Source organism: Bombina bombina, chromosome 1 (assembly GCF_027579735.1).
Source record: "Bombina bombina isolate aBomBom1 chromosome 1, aBomBom1.pri, whole genome shotgun sequence".
Lineage (NCBI taxonomy): Eukaryota > Metazoa > Chordata > Amphibia > Anura > Bombinatoridae > Bombina > Bombina bombina.
Window position 1 is genome coordinate 272,590,718 of NC_069499.1, and position 15,478 is coordinate 272,606,195.

General features: G+C 37.4%; 1 protein-coding gene across 2 annotated transcripts in view; it reads right to left on the reverse strand.

The window, feature by feature from the left end:
• Positions 1-15,478, reverse strand: part of SLC39A9 (solute carrier family 39 member 9) — a 67,075-nt gene that overhangs the window by 38,964 nt on the left and 12,633 nt on the right. The window lies entirely within an intron of this gene.

The following is a 15,478-nucleotide window of genomic DNA, read 5'->3' on the forward strand; positions in this document are numbered from 1 at the left end:
TGGTACCAGGGACCCCCCAGCATTCTTTACATACACACACATTAGTAACAGAACAAACATTAAATAGTATGCACTTTTCTTTCCATTCATGTAAATGTATTTGTCACTTAATAAATGTATCCCTTGAATAAAACGGGCGTTAGTGGAGTTTGTTAAAGTAAAGGTAAACTGTAGTAGTTAAAGGGACATATTTAGGGGGGCTTTTTCAATAAAAAAAGAATTAAAAATTAGAAGACAAAACTATAGTTTTGTCACTTTGCCCCACCTTGTGATTTTCCCAGAAAATGAATAATTAACTGAAATTCTGTTTTCAGAGGGATGACTTACTAATTTTGACAGTGTATTTATGATCCTACCACTTTCCAAACTTGCTTAGCATAGTAAACTAATATAAAAAAGGACAGATAGGGATTTATGAGCTCTGACACCAACAATAAAACAAAATAAAGCCAGTGGTCGCAACCAATTGACCGCTATAGCTGTCTAGTAATCAATTATCAAATTTGTTTTATTCTCTTTGTATCCTTGTGTTGAAGGAGCAGCAATGCACAACTTGTCATTGGCTCACAGATGTGTTCAGTTAGTTACAAAGGGCATATACTGTATGTGCAGCCACTAATCATTAGCTACCACCCAGTAGTGCATTGCTACTCCAGATAGGCATGCTTTTAAACAAAAGTAAATTTGATAACAGAAGTATATTGAAAAGCTTTTAAATTGCATGTTCTATCTGAATAACAAAATAAAAATTGTTTTTACAGTCCATTTAAAAGGGACACTGAACCCAAATTTTTATCTTTCATGATTCAGATAGAGCATGCAATTTTAAGCAACTTTCTAATTTACTTCTATTATCAATTGTTCTTCGTTCTCTTGCTATCTTTAATGAAAAAGAAGACATCTATGTTAAGGAGCCAGCAAATTGTTGGTTCAGAAGCAAGAGAATGAAGAAAATTTGATAATAGGAGTAAATTAGAAAGTTGCTTAAAATTGCATGCTCTATCTGAAACACGAAAGAAAAGAAAAATTGGGTTCAGTGTCCCTTTAAGGACATGAAAGCCATTATTAAAGTATAGAGTTCGAGAACTAAGGGAGTTGGGACATAAACCTTTTAAGTGAGAATGTGTGAGAATATCACTCAGTTTACAGCTTGCCATATGTTTGCATCACAGGAGCAGCCACTTCAGGGATTATGCCTTTGTGCTTTGTGAGCATATTGTCTCTTTATAAACTCGTATTAGAGTTCTGGAGGAACAAATTGCAACACTGCATGATATTCACACATGTGAAATGGATATGACTGAGAAGGATGTTCATGGTTCTAGCAGTGGGAATGGAGAGGATTCAGATGGGAAAACTCTGGGAAGTAGCTGGGTCACAGTTAGAAGGGGAAGTAAAAGTAAGCGGAAGAGACATACCAGTTCTGAGCTGGCACACCCCAACAGATTTGCCAGATTGAGTGAAGATGTTAAGGATATCAGTTCATGGGTGGCAATGTCAGAGGGGGCTGTTCTACCTAGTTTAGTGAACAGTCCTTCAGTCATGGAAGAAGGGGCATACAAGTCTGGGCCTGGGGCAGATGTTTGTTGTAAGAGTCTCTGTTATTAGGAAGGTTGATCTGGTAATTTGTCATCCAGATCCATTAAAAAGAACGGTTTGCCATCTTCCTGGGGCTAGTGCTAGGCATATTGTGGAGCGTATTGATAGATGGATAGATTGTTAGAGGGATCTGGGTCTGATCCTGCAGTCATGGTGCATATTGGCACTAATGACCGAATCAGTGGGAGATGAAGTGTCCTAAAAAATGACTTCAGGGAGATAGGTAGCAAGTTTAAAGCAAGGACCTCCAAGGTAATATTTTCGGAGATATTACCAGTGCCATTTGCTAACTCAGTAAGGGAGGAGTTATGGTCAGTTAATTCCTGGTAAAAATTAAATAAAAATGATGGTGTAAAAATGAGGCGTTAGACTTTTTAGAGCAGTGGGCTGACTTTTCACTTGGGCAATATGTGTACAGTAAAAATGGATTGCATCTGAATGACATGGATGCAGGTGTGTTGGGGGAGAGAATGGTAGCTTGCTGAGATAATCTTTTAAACTAGGCAAAAAGGGGGAGGGTCAGTCCAAACATAATAGAACAGACAGATCAGTCTGTGAATATGACACACCTACAATATTTTGAAGAAGGAATAACAGAAAAGTTAACTTAGGAAATGTCACATTAGAAAATTTGGATGAAAGTACAACAAGTAACAAGCAGAAAGCACATGCAAATTAAATGTATGATAGCAAATGCGAGAAGCATGACAGGTAAAATGGGGGTACTGGAACTTTTTAGTTTCAGAAGAGGATTATGATATCAGTATAACTGAACCATGGTGGGATGATTCACATGACTGGACAGTTAACTAAGAGGGTTATACTTTATTTAGGAGGGACAGGAGTAATACAAGGGGTCGAGGAATTTGCATGTATATTGAACCTGACCTTAAACCTACAATAAGGGAAGATATTTATGATGATACAGGTGATAATGTAGAGACTCTGAGGGTTGAAATAAGGAGGGAGGGGGGGGGGAATCCTAAAAAATATTAGTAGTAACATGCTACAAGCCCCACCACATTAGTGGCATGGAGGAAGCTCAACTACTAATGCAAATAGGAAAGGCTGCTAATAATACCATTGCTGTAATTATGGGAGATTTTAACATCCCCGACATAAACTGGACCTATGATACAAGTAATACAGCTAAGGGATATAGATTTTTAAATCTCATCAGGGATAACTTCATGTCACAATTAAAGGGGGAGATTTTGTGCTATCAAAATGATACAGATATTATATCAAACATAGGAGTCAAAGAACATTTGGGTAACTGTGATCATAACATGTTAAAATTTGAAATAACTTTCCATAAGCAGTGTTATAAGGGTTCAACGAAAACTTTTAAATTTTAAGAAAGCAAAATTCAAGGATTTAAAGAAATCGTTAAATAACAAATTGGGACAATGTATTCTCTAATAAAACATGGATAATTTTAAGTACATAAATGGTAAAAAAGGAGGAAAATTTAGGTACATTAAAATGTGTGAAGGGTAGCAGGGACAGGGAGAAGGCTGAGGTACTAAACCAGTTCTTTTCTTCAGTATACACAAGTGAGGAACCAATGGGAGATACTTTGAAACAAACTAGAACATACAAGCCAATACCATTAACTGGGTTCTCTCTAGAGGATATCAGGAAATAACTGAATAATATTAAGGTAAATAAAACTTCAGGCCCAGATGGAATACACCCAAGAGTTTTACATGAACTTAGCACTGTTATAGCCAAACCTCTACTCTTAATTTTCAAGACTTATCCTCAGGCATAATACCCCAGGACTAGTGTAAAGCTGATGTGGTGTCACTTTTTAAAAAGGAAAGCAGGGCTAACCCAGGAAGCTATAGACCAGTTAGTCTGACATCAGTACTAGGAAAGATACTTGAAGGGATTATACTGATGAGTATATTCATGTAAACAAGATTATGATTTCAAATCAGCATGGTTTTATGAGAAATAGATCATGTCAAACTAATCTAATTAAATTATATAAAAAAGTAAAAATATAGTTAAAAGGGACACTGAACCCAAATGTGTTCTTTCATGATTCAGATAGATAGTGCATGCAATTTTAAGCAACTTTCTAATTTACTCCTATTATGAATTTTTATTTGTTCTCTTGCTATCTTAATTTCAAAAGCAGGTATATAAATCTTAGCTGCCAGCCCATTTTAGCTTCAGCACTATGGATAGCACTTGGTTATTGGAGGCTTACATTTACCCACCAATAAGCAAGCAAAAATGGGCCGACTCCTATGGCTCACATTCCTACTTTTTAAATAAAGATAGCAAGAGAAAGAAGAAAAATTGATAATAGGAGTAAATTAGAAAGATGCTTAAAATTGAATGCTCTATTAAAAATCATGAAAGAAAAAATTTGGGTTTAGTGTCCCCTTAAAGGTTGGATTTTACAAATAAGTTTGATACAGTGCCACATGAAGGATTAAAGGGACAGTAAACATAATTTTTATGCTTTAACAATAAACACCAACTTTTGTAATATTAAATTAACATTAGTCTTATTTCTTAAAGTTTTTAATTAAACATATAATTAACCCTTGTGATTTATTTTTTCCAATAATGCAGCCCACCCACCGCTTTTCCCTACAATTTTATTATTTTTACCTTATTCGCCTATCAGTAGGTTACAGAACGCGTCATTGATGTCTATATTGAGCGCGTTCCATTATGCTCAGCTGTATTCCCTAATTCTACGCATGCACACTTTATTGCTTTTTCCTCTCAGATGTCACTGAAGTAAATATTGGAATGCCGCATCTGCAATCCGCCATCTACTTTTTGATTGCTTGTCTGCGCATGCATACTTTCTTTGCTCTTTCCCTCAGCTGTAAATCTGTCACTAAAGTAAATATCTGAAGGCTTTCTAATAAGTTTCAAGAGTGCGCTCGGTAGCCTGGTCAGGGGGCGTATCAGGGAGCATGGAAAAAAAATGTCATAGAGGGCGGAGTTACAAATATGCGACCGGAAAAATATTTTAATGCATATCGTCTACATCACGCTAGTCATGGACAGTCTAAACCATATAAAAATTATTTCAAATACTAAAACTATAAATGTATCCTTTTCAACATCTTGTGTTTACTGACCCTTTTCTGTCTAATTGATTGACAATTCTTCAAACAACTAATCCTTTTTACCACCCGGGCCGTGATGTTTATGCAAAGGGGGGGAAACAAGGAATAGTTGTTTGAAGAATTGTCATCTGTCAATCAATTAGACAGTATGGAGGGCGGTAGAGCTGCTCTTATCGGCGGAACAGTAAAAAAGGTAAACATTTAAGAAAATAAATCTAATTTAAAAATGTCATGAATTAAACTGAAGCTAATCTTTAAAAAAAAGTCTATACAATGCCGTGAGGAAGTCGTGTTAACTAGACATTAACTTTAAGGGACTGGAAATAGTTGAAAATGTTAGCTCATGGATAAATAACTGGATAAAGGACAAGGAGCAACGAGTAATAGAAGTAGTAGTAGTAAACGGATCATACTCAAATTAGACAAAGGTAATCAGTGGAGTCCCACAAGGATCAGTACTAGGCCCTGTTCTTTTTAATATTTTTTTTATTAATGACTTGGAGGAAGGATTAAATAGCAACATCTCTATTTTTGCAGATCATACAAAGTTGTGAAAGTTAATGTCAGTGCAGTGAAATAAGTAATAGATAACAAGCTAAAGATGGGTGCACAATGCAGGTCAGTGGCTTCTAAGACTAATAAGATACTAGAATGGAGCAAGTTTCACCCTCAGGTGCTAACGAAGGCTCCATGCCGTCGCTAGGATTTACTAAGCTTGAGGGGGAACTGAGGGCCTCCACCCGTCAGATCTTGCCCTCATATTGAAGAGCAGGCTCAGGGCTTCACACGGAGCATGACAACGTCATTACGCATTGATGCAAGGACGTCATCACACAACCTTATTTACAACTGTCAATTGAAAGTTACGGAGATATGGGGGGCATGCTGCTTAGATGCCGTATCTTGGACATCTAAGCAGCTACAGACCCCCAAGACCCAACAATTGAAAGGTAATCACCTCATCTTTCCAATGGTGTAAGTCTTTAAAGTGTAATAAAATAATTAAAAATACTTTTAAAAATTATTTAAAAAATGATAAGGGGGTCTCTAAAGGCACATAAATAAAGATCAAAATTGCCTAGAGACCACCAAAATAGATTTCCCGAAAATAAATTAGTCCCTGTTTTTAAAAAAAAAAAAATTTTTTTTTTTTATCAATTTAAGTATATTAGCTAAATGATCACCGTGGTAACCAGCGTTACCAGAGTGATCACCTAGCTAAGAAAAATGACATTCCCTTACTATACGGATACCGATATAATATTTGTAAATCAGATGAACACCTGGATCATGTGATAACAAATTAATCAATGTTAGATAGATGCTTTTATTAAATAAATTTTATATATATATATATATTTATTTTTTTAATCAGTCTTTTAGAGCCCTTCGAAGGTGCTCAAAACACCCTCTTTGCGCAGCTCTCACCATCTTTCAAAACCCAAGTATTTTTACTGCAAAGAAGCTTATTGTTTTGCAATAAGAAATATATATCTTTTCTAGCAGCATCATTTCTTTCAAAATATCTATTCCCTTTAAAAAAAAAAAAAAAAGAATTATGGCTGAGCATCTGATGAGTGACAAGGAAGCAGCTGAGTTCCTTATGAACTCCGACTGTTTCCATCTCAGATGACACTAGATCAGATTTTGACATTGACTTTGTCCCTGGTGCACATTTTTGTAAAGTACACCCCATGGCGCATCAAAAAAGGGGCTATATGTGTGTGTGTGTGTATATATATATATCAAAATTTGAGTGCGTAAGAAATAGCTGAACATGTCACTTAGAAAAAAATATTTTCAAACCAAAGCACCATATTCCGTTAAGTTTTATGTACTCCACTTTTATGCTAGAAATACATGTAGCCCCTTATTTGATGACCAAAGGGGTGTACTTTATGTACCATTTGTTACTTCCCATGTGGCTAGAGCTGTTTAATTGCAGACATGACAACCCAAAAAAAGTCTAAAATAGCCCGGAACCCCATGCTAAGCACAGACGCGACTTACACCCATAGCGGCAGCTGAAAACAAGGTAATCTGAGTGTATGGGACATCACCTAGAATAAGAGCTGTCGGCTAGCACACATAATACAGGTCCGAGCGCAATTATTCTGAGACACCTGCAAGTTTAAAACGCTGCGCAGTAATGGGCCACTACTGAGTGAGAGTATAGCTTAGACGCACGTGGATGTGTGAGACATGGATGGTCGAGATTAACATTGGTGAAACCTGTTTATGCAGACCTGCAATATTTGTGACATGCCTATATGTCAGAGAGGCACTATAGGAAGCAACATTTAAGGGAAAATGCTATGCTCAAGACAAGTATGACCGAGTTTAAGGGACTTTACATATCCTCATAATATGCCTCTGAATGAAGGGAACATCTATTTGTGACTACACATATCTGCATGCAAATTGAAGGCGATAATCCTTACAGCACAAGGGGTAAAGTTTTCCACTTTCTTTTATATTCCATTGAAGATAAAGCCTACTTCACAGCCTGACGTTTAAAAAGGAACTTACACATGTCTATCATTTGCAAAGCAGCAATACTCAGGTACTAGGCCCAATCCACAAGAAATACACAGTGGACAGTGATTTATATTGCAGCTCCTAAGCCATAATGAGTAACATAGCTCTGTAAACGTCTGATCAAAATACCTTCATTAGGCACAAACCTTACTGTACAACCCATTAATGTGCTGAGTCCTGACTTGATTTTAACCTGTGCAAAGAGTATCTTTTAAAACACAGACTGGGACATTGAACAAGGCAAGCATGTCTCCTAAAAAAATCAACAAAAAAGGGTCTATACCGAAACAAAGCAGTCAGACTACTCCCTCAGTTAATAACTTTTTCAAATCGGTAGAGGTCAAATCTACAAGCTTAAACCCCAATGAAGATCAAGACTCTGCTGCAGCATATTCATCTTCAGAATCGGACTCTGAAACTATAACAGATACCATCACAGTGCCTAAAGCTTTATTTGCATCACTTCCCTCAAAAAAAGATTTCTCGACCTTAGCCCTGCAAGTTAAACAATGCATTAAAGAGGAAATCAATGACCTAAAGAAAGAAATGTCAGAAATAGGGCATAGAGTGGAAGCGGTGGAAACCACACTGGATACTCATAATACGGCAATATCTGACCTACATACCACTATCCACAAACAAAATGAAGTCATACTGGGCCTGGAAGAAAAAATTGATGATGCCGAAAATAGAAGCAGAAGGCATAATATCAGAATCAGAGGTGTCCCTGAATCTATACCGTCTCCAGGCCTGGAGCAATACCTACAAGATCTCTTTAACTTTTTGAAACAAACAGAGTCCCCAGTAAAGATTGAGATAGACAGAGCCCATAGGGCACTCCGCCCTAAACCATTAGATACACAACCACCCAGAGACATAATTGTACGATTAACAAATTACCAGGTTAAAGAAGAGCTTATGAAGCTGGCTCGTGAAAAACAACCTATCAAGTATGAAAATGCTGATCTTCAATTTTACACCGACCTGTCACAGAGGACTCTTTTCAAGAGAAAAGAACTTAAACCTTTTACTATGCTTCTCAGAAAACAAAATATCCCCTACAGGTGGGGGTTTCCGTTCCAGTTAATTATCCCCTGGCAAGGAAAGAGATTCATATGCACTACACCAGGAGACATCAAACAGATCTGCAAGGCCCTAGATATCATACCACCCGTGATTGAAGAGAGAGAAGAAGCACAAAACCAACACAAACCGGGTCCTAGTACTAACCCGCTACCTCAGAGGCGGGAATGGCAGCAGGTACAACAGAGAAGAACACGCAGACTGAACGCAGGCAATCAAAATAACCTGCAGGAGAATGGAGACCCCTGAACCGGATAAGCTATATCCTTTTAAATATGTTCAATGGAACAATAATATTGTCACACTACCTTGCATGTTTTCTTTTTCTTTTCTAGGAAATTTCTGTGAAAGACTCCCTTGTGATAAAGGACAATTCTTACATAGGTAGTCCTGGTAATGTTAAAAATAGGAGTTTGAACACCCAGAGACTTTTACTTGCTAGCAATATATTATGCTAATAGCTATGTTATACAGGTCCTATGTTAACCCTTTATCTTCTTTTCAGAGGCCGTCAGGCTGGTACAAATCAGTTTAGTATTTCAATTCAGAATTGTTTACTGCATTGTTATTGCTTTCTCCTCTCCCTGTTACAATGGGACAACTGTCTTACTTTTACTCTCAGCCAGTTGGGAGATATACTCTCCTACAGTTAGGATAATGTATTGTACCCTTTCAGTTAAGAAAGGGGTAGAATGTTTTGTCACTTACTTTTTTATAATTTTTTCTCTTTTTTTTTTAAGGTTACTACTATGTTACTTATGTATAATCAGCTGTGCTCGGAGTACTTCAGAGGGAGGTATGTGAGGGCATCATCCAAACACCGGGTCATATAGTACAAAAACAGGCACAATGAATAGAAACACCCCACAGGCTTTTACAATCATATCTCAAAATACAAAAGGGCTAAACTGTCCGAATAAGCGTAGGATGGCACTGTTGGATCTCCATAAGAAAGGGGGCCAGATCCTCATGCTACAGGAGACACACTTTAAAACCAAACACATACCCAAATTCTTTTCATCTAATTATCCACAGCACTTTCACAGTTCGCACCCAGCCAAGAAAATTAATGGTGTCAGTATACTAATCCACAAATCACTTGCCTTTAGCAAAATACATGTAGATCAGGACAAAGAGGGCAGATACCTATGTGTCACTGGCCTCCTTTTTGGCAAACCCATCACGTTGGTGAACCTGTATGCACCCAATAGACGTCAGAGCAAATTTATTAATGCAACCACTAACTCAATATTAGCTCAGACCAAAGGCTCCTTGATCATAGCAGGCGACCTTAATGTCCCTTTAGACTCCCAGATTGATTGCTCCAACCCCAAAACCAGACAAAAAATCCCAAACATGCAAAACATCTGGAAAAATCTTAAATTGCTAGGGGTACACGACACATGGAGATATTCCAATCCTCAAAAAAAAGACTTCACATTTTTCTCGATCCCCAATCGTTGCTATTCTAGATTAGATTACATTTTTGTGGATCACTTGACTCTTTCATACCTGAAAACAGCTGAAATCAGACACACCACCTGGTCAGACCACTCGCTGGCATCATGTGAGATAGCGTGGCCCTCAGCTCCGCTGAGACAATACCAATGGAGACTAGATGAATCACTCCTCAAGGGGAAGCAGCAAGTGAAGAGACTAGCCAAACATATTAAATCATATTTCACAACCAACAATACCCCAGATGTACATTTTACAACAATATGGGAGGCACACAAAAGTACAATCAGAGGCGAACTCATTAAACTTAAAGCATATATAACGAGAAAGAGGAGAGAAGAATATACCACCCTAGCTAAAGAAATGGCAGATTTAGATTATCTACACAAACAATCCCCTGACAACAATCTTGTTTTAGATAACCTTAATTCAAAACGTGCACAACTAGACAACCTTCTCCAGATAGATGCCCAAAGACAACTATTGTCCTTCCAACAGACATTCTATAGGGAGGGTAACAAAGCAGGGAAATGGCTAGCAAGAGCTTTAAAACACAGACAACAAAAAACATACATTCACTCAATTAAAAATGAGTCAGGAAAAAGACTAGAAGACACGCATAAAATAGCTGAAGTATTTAAATCTTTTTATCATAAACTTTACAATCTATTCCCGGATAGAGAAGACACAGCCCACAGTCGCGCATGCCACCAATACCTTTCTAGCATACAAATACCACAACTAAGCAGCGAGCAAAGAGAGTCTTTGAACCAACCCTTCTCCATTAAAGAAGTATTAGACGCTATACGTACCCTAAAATCTAACAAAGCGCCGGGACCAGATGGTTTCTCAGGCCTGTACTATAAAACCTTTTCAAAATATCTTGCCCCACATTTAACCTCCTTATTTAATCACATAGCGGAAGACTATAGATTTCCCGATACCATGTTACAAGCTCATATCTCAGTACTGGAAAAACCGGGCAGGGTGCCTGATGTCCCTGCTAACTTTAGACCAATATCCCTTCTTAACACAGACTTGAAACTATATGCAAAAATTTTGGCCTCCCGAATAAATAAATTTCTCCCAGAACTAATTCATCAGGACCAAGCAGGTTTCGTACCTAATAGGGAAGCGAAAGATAACACCGTGAAAGTACTTAATCTTATAGACCTTGTTTCCAAGACTAATACCCCAGCCCTTTTCCTATCCACTGACGCCGAAAAGGCATTTGACAGACTTGACTGGACTTATTTACAAGCAACTCTTAGTAGATTTAATTTCCCCGACCAGTTTATCCAAAAAATTATGGCCCTATATTCTAACCCAACAGCACAGGTGAGAGTGAACGGGACGCTCTCTGAACCCTTTGAAATCAGAAACGGGTCGAGACAGGGTTGCCCTCTTTCCCCATTGTTATTTATTTTATCACTAGAACCACTAGCAATTAGAATCAGAGAGAACCCGCACATTACAGGAATTACAGCAGGGACTAGACAGCATAAAATGGCAATATACGCGGACGACCTCCTTCTGACAATAACCGACCCACTTAGATCTATCACACATGCAATGACTGAGCTCTCCTCTTTCGGCAGGGTATCTAATTTTCTAGTTAACATGACAAAGTCGGAATTCTTACCGTTAGGGATCCCCCAACAGACGCTAGAGGACATCAGAGCACTCTGCCCGTTAAAAGTACAAACCAACCGTCTTAAATATTTGGGAGTCTTTTTGACTACAAACAGTCAATCAACACGCAAATACAACTATGGGGAACTAATTAATGAGTTTCAGTCCCTGACCTCCTCCTGGCTTCTAAAAAATATTACGTGGTTGGGTAGAATCCAAGCAGCTAAGATGGTACTACTACCTAAAGCATTATATATCTTACAGACCGTACCGGTCCAGCACATTTCCAGGGAAGTAGATATCTTGCAAAAAATTCTGAATGATTATATATGGAGACGCAGGCCACCACGTATTAATAAAAGCACGATTTATAAAGTTCCTGAGCAAGGAGGCCTGGGAGTTCCCCACCTTAACTCATATAAACTTGCGATCTCTCTTCAGCGTGTCCTGGAGTGGTGCAATCATGAGGGAGATAGATCTAAGGGTTGGGTACAAATAGAAACAAACATGGCAGACACATCCCACTTAGGAAACAAATGCTGGAATATCCAGGCACTAGGAATCCCCACTATATCCCAGTCCTCCACGTCTAATGAGACCTGGAGAGACTGGCTATATGTCCTCAAAACATATCCAAAAATCTCTTCAAAATATTCCCCACTTACAAGCTTGATACTTAATCCAGAGTTTCCCCCGGGGCTGATTCAAGAGAGGAACACAGGTGCCACCCAAATCCCCCCAATTCAGATACACACCTTATTAGAAAACAACAAGGTAAAATCCAAGCAACAAATAGACTCACTATCAATTCCCTTTTTTGCCTCCTGGTTCAATTACCATCAGGCGAGACATTTTCTACTCACACACAAAAGTAAAGCGGATTTTATGAGACCTCTGACAAAATTTGAGCAAGCATGCTTGAGTGACTTGAAAGGTCCCAGATCGATTTCTACACTATACAAACTGGTTTTGGAAAATAGATTCCCGAACCTGCCTTCATACACTGCAGGGTGGGATAGAGAGCTTGAAACGAATACACTCACTAAAGACTGGCAGTTAAGATTTGAGAATTTATCACATTCAGCCCATTCGGCAAGAGCGAAAGAAACAAACATTAAAGTCTGTATGCGATGGTACATGACCCCAGCCAAAATAAAGCGCATTTTTAAGGGGAGCTCAGGCCACTGCTGGAGGGGTTGCGACCTACCAGGACATATGACACATATATGGTGGGATTGTGAACCTATTAGAAATTTTTGGTCAGCAATTTTCCAAGAAATTAATGCAGTTCTACACACGCAAATTAACCCGAGCATAGAGTTAGCACTTCTCCATAATGATCCCCCCATAACATGCAAAATACGCAAACAACTGTTCTATATTATGCTAAATACGGCAAAACAAATGATACCCAGATGCTGGAAAACAACCAAAATACCTACCGTTAGTGAATGGGTGAAATTAGTTAACTCAGATATGATATTAGAAAGATTCCATTATCTCCAAATAGGAGGTTTGACCTTTTTTGAAGACATGCTACTCCTATGGGAGTCATATAAATATAAGCCCAAGTAGGACTGACATAAAAGATCAAAGTCACATATGCTATTTAATAGCCTCTCATAGAAGGATCACATTACTTCCCTACAAGCGCTAACCTAGATGTAATGTAGCATTTTCTCTGATACCCGAGCACATGCAACTCCATCTTTAATATTGTAACCTATCATGTTAGTTGTTTTTATTTTTGTTTTCTTGTTTTTTGTTCTCTCTTTTTTTCTGTTCTCTTTCTTTCCATTCGCTACCGATGAAGTTTAGTATTGATGCGTAGTGGTTTTGTTAATTTGAGGTTTCATCATATGCACTAAGATTTTTGTAATACTCTTATGTAACAGTCCTGTATTCAAGATCGTAAGCAAACAAAAAATAAGTGAACTAATGGAGTTATATTTCTTTGGTTTGCCAAAGACATTAGCCCGGATGAATAGACTCAAACTCACATGGACTGGCTACTTGAATATGGATGCCTAGGAGGTTTACCTTCTGCCTCTCTAGCCTAAGTACTGTACAACTGCACCATGCTGATCTTTATTGTTGGAATAATATCTTTGTTATAATTTATGCATATAATTTAATAAAAAATAAATATATAAAAAAAAAAAAAAGTCTAAAATAATTGTCTTAATTTTTAGGGGTGATATCTGCAATTAGACAGCCGTAACCACCTGGGAAGTTAACATACAGTAAATAAAGTGCACATTTTTGGAAAGTACACCACTTGGTGAATCAAATAAGGGGCTACATGTATATATGGCAGAAAATTGGAGTGTGCAATATATAACTAAACAGGGCACTTTGCTCCAGTTTTGAGATATAAATACAAATAAACCCTCATCTGATAGACCTGTGAGTATTGTTTCTAAAAATGTATAGTTTAGTTGCCATATCTTAACTTCCCTGGCAACTAGAACTGTTTGAATGCCAGTAAATTTAAAAACGCTGTTTTTGATTATATACTACATTTACATCCCGGCAATAAAACAGTAGGAAAAAAAAAAACTGTGAAATGTTCTCAATTTTTACTTATTTTATACAGGTTATCTACTACAAATATTTATCCACACAGGTTTTGATGATAGAGTGTACATAAATAAAATTGCATACAGTTAATTATTGAGTCAGGAGTAAAAATACACTTTTTTCTGTTTTGCTTTATTTTTTAAACATTATAACAAATACACATATAATAAGTATATATTTTGAATCTGCTGAAGAAAATAAAATATATAGTTTGTATACAATAACAACTTCTAAAAGTGTGTGAATGTGAACTGCAACAAAAAGCTCAAAACCAGCTTAGCACACCGGTGGGAAATGGCTTAGCAGCTGTAGCCACCTGGGAATTTAAGGTACACAGTTTTGGAAAGTACACCCTAATGTAACTTCCCAGGTGGCTAGAGCTGTTTAACTGCAGTTATGGCAACCTTGAAAATCTTATTTAAAAAATGTCTTTAAACATTTAGGGGTGATGTCTACAATTAGACAGCTGTAAGCCACCTGGTAATTTAAGATACAGTATACAAGGTACACAGTTTTGGAAAGTACACCCCTTGGCGCATCAAATGAGGGGCTGTATGTATTGCTAGTACAAATTTGTAGTGCGTAAGACATAAATGAACATGTCACTTTGCTTAGAAAAAAATATTTTCTAATCAAAGCACCATATTCCAGGAATATTTGCACACTCCACTTTTGTGCTAAAAGTACATATAGCCCCTCATTTGATGTGTCAGGGGGTGTACTTTCTACACATGGGTACTTTATATACCCTAATTTAGCTTCCCAGGTGGCTAGAGCTGTTTAACTGCAGATATGGCAACCAGGCATTTAGGGGTGATGTCTACAATTATACAGCTGCAGCCACCTGTGAATTTAAGATACAGTATACAAAAGGTACACAGTTTTACAGTTTTGGAAACTACACCCCTTGGCGCATCAAATGAGGGGCTGCATGTATTGCCAACACAAATTTGGAGTGCGTAAGATATAAAACGAACATGTCGCTTTGTTTAATTTTTTACAAGTGTGATATTCGCTTATTTGTTGCACATTTCAGATATGTGATACAAATACAAATAAGACCTCATTTGATGCAGCTGGGGTGTAGTTTATAAAAATATATAGTTTTGTTGTCATATCTTAACTTCCCAGGCAGCTCAAGCGGTTTAATTGCTGGTAACAATACATTAAATTTAAAGATGCTTTTTGTTAAGGTCGATCAAATTGGCACATCAGCAACAAAACAGTAGAAAAACACAGTGAAATGTTCTCAATTCCTGTTTATTTTAGACAGGTTACCCTACTGCAAATATTTAGCAACACAGGTTTTGATGATAGAGTTTAGAAAATAAAATTACAAACTAATTTTTATTGTGTGGAGTAAAAAAAATACACTTTTTTCATATTTTATACTTTATTTTTAAAACCTACACATAAATAATGGTATATTTAGAATCTGCTAGGTCTGCTGAAAAAAAAAACCCATTATGTAGTTTGTATAGTGTATTCAC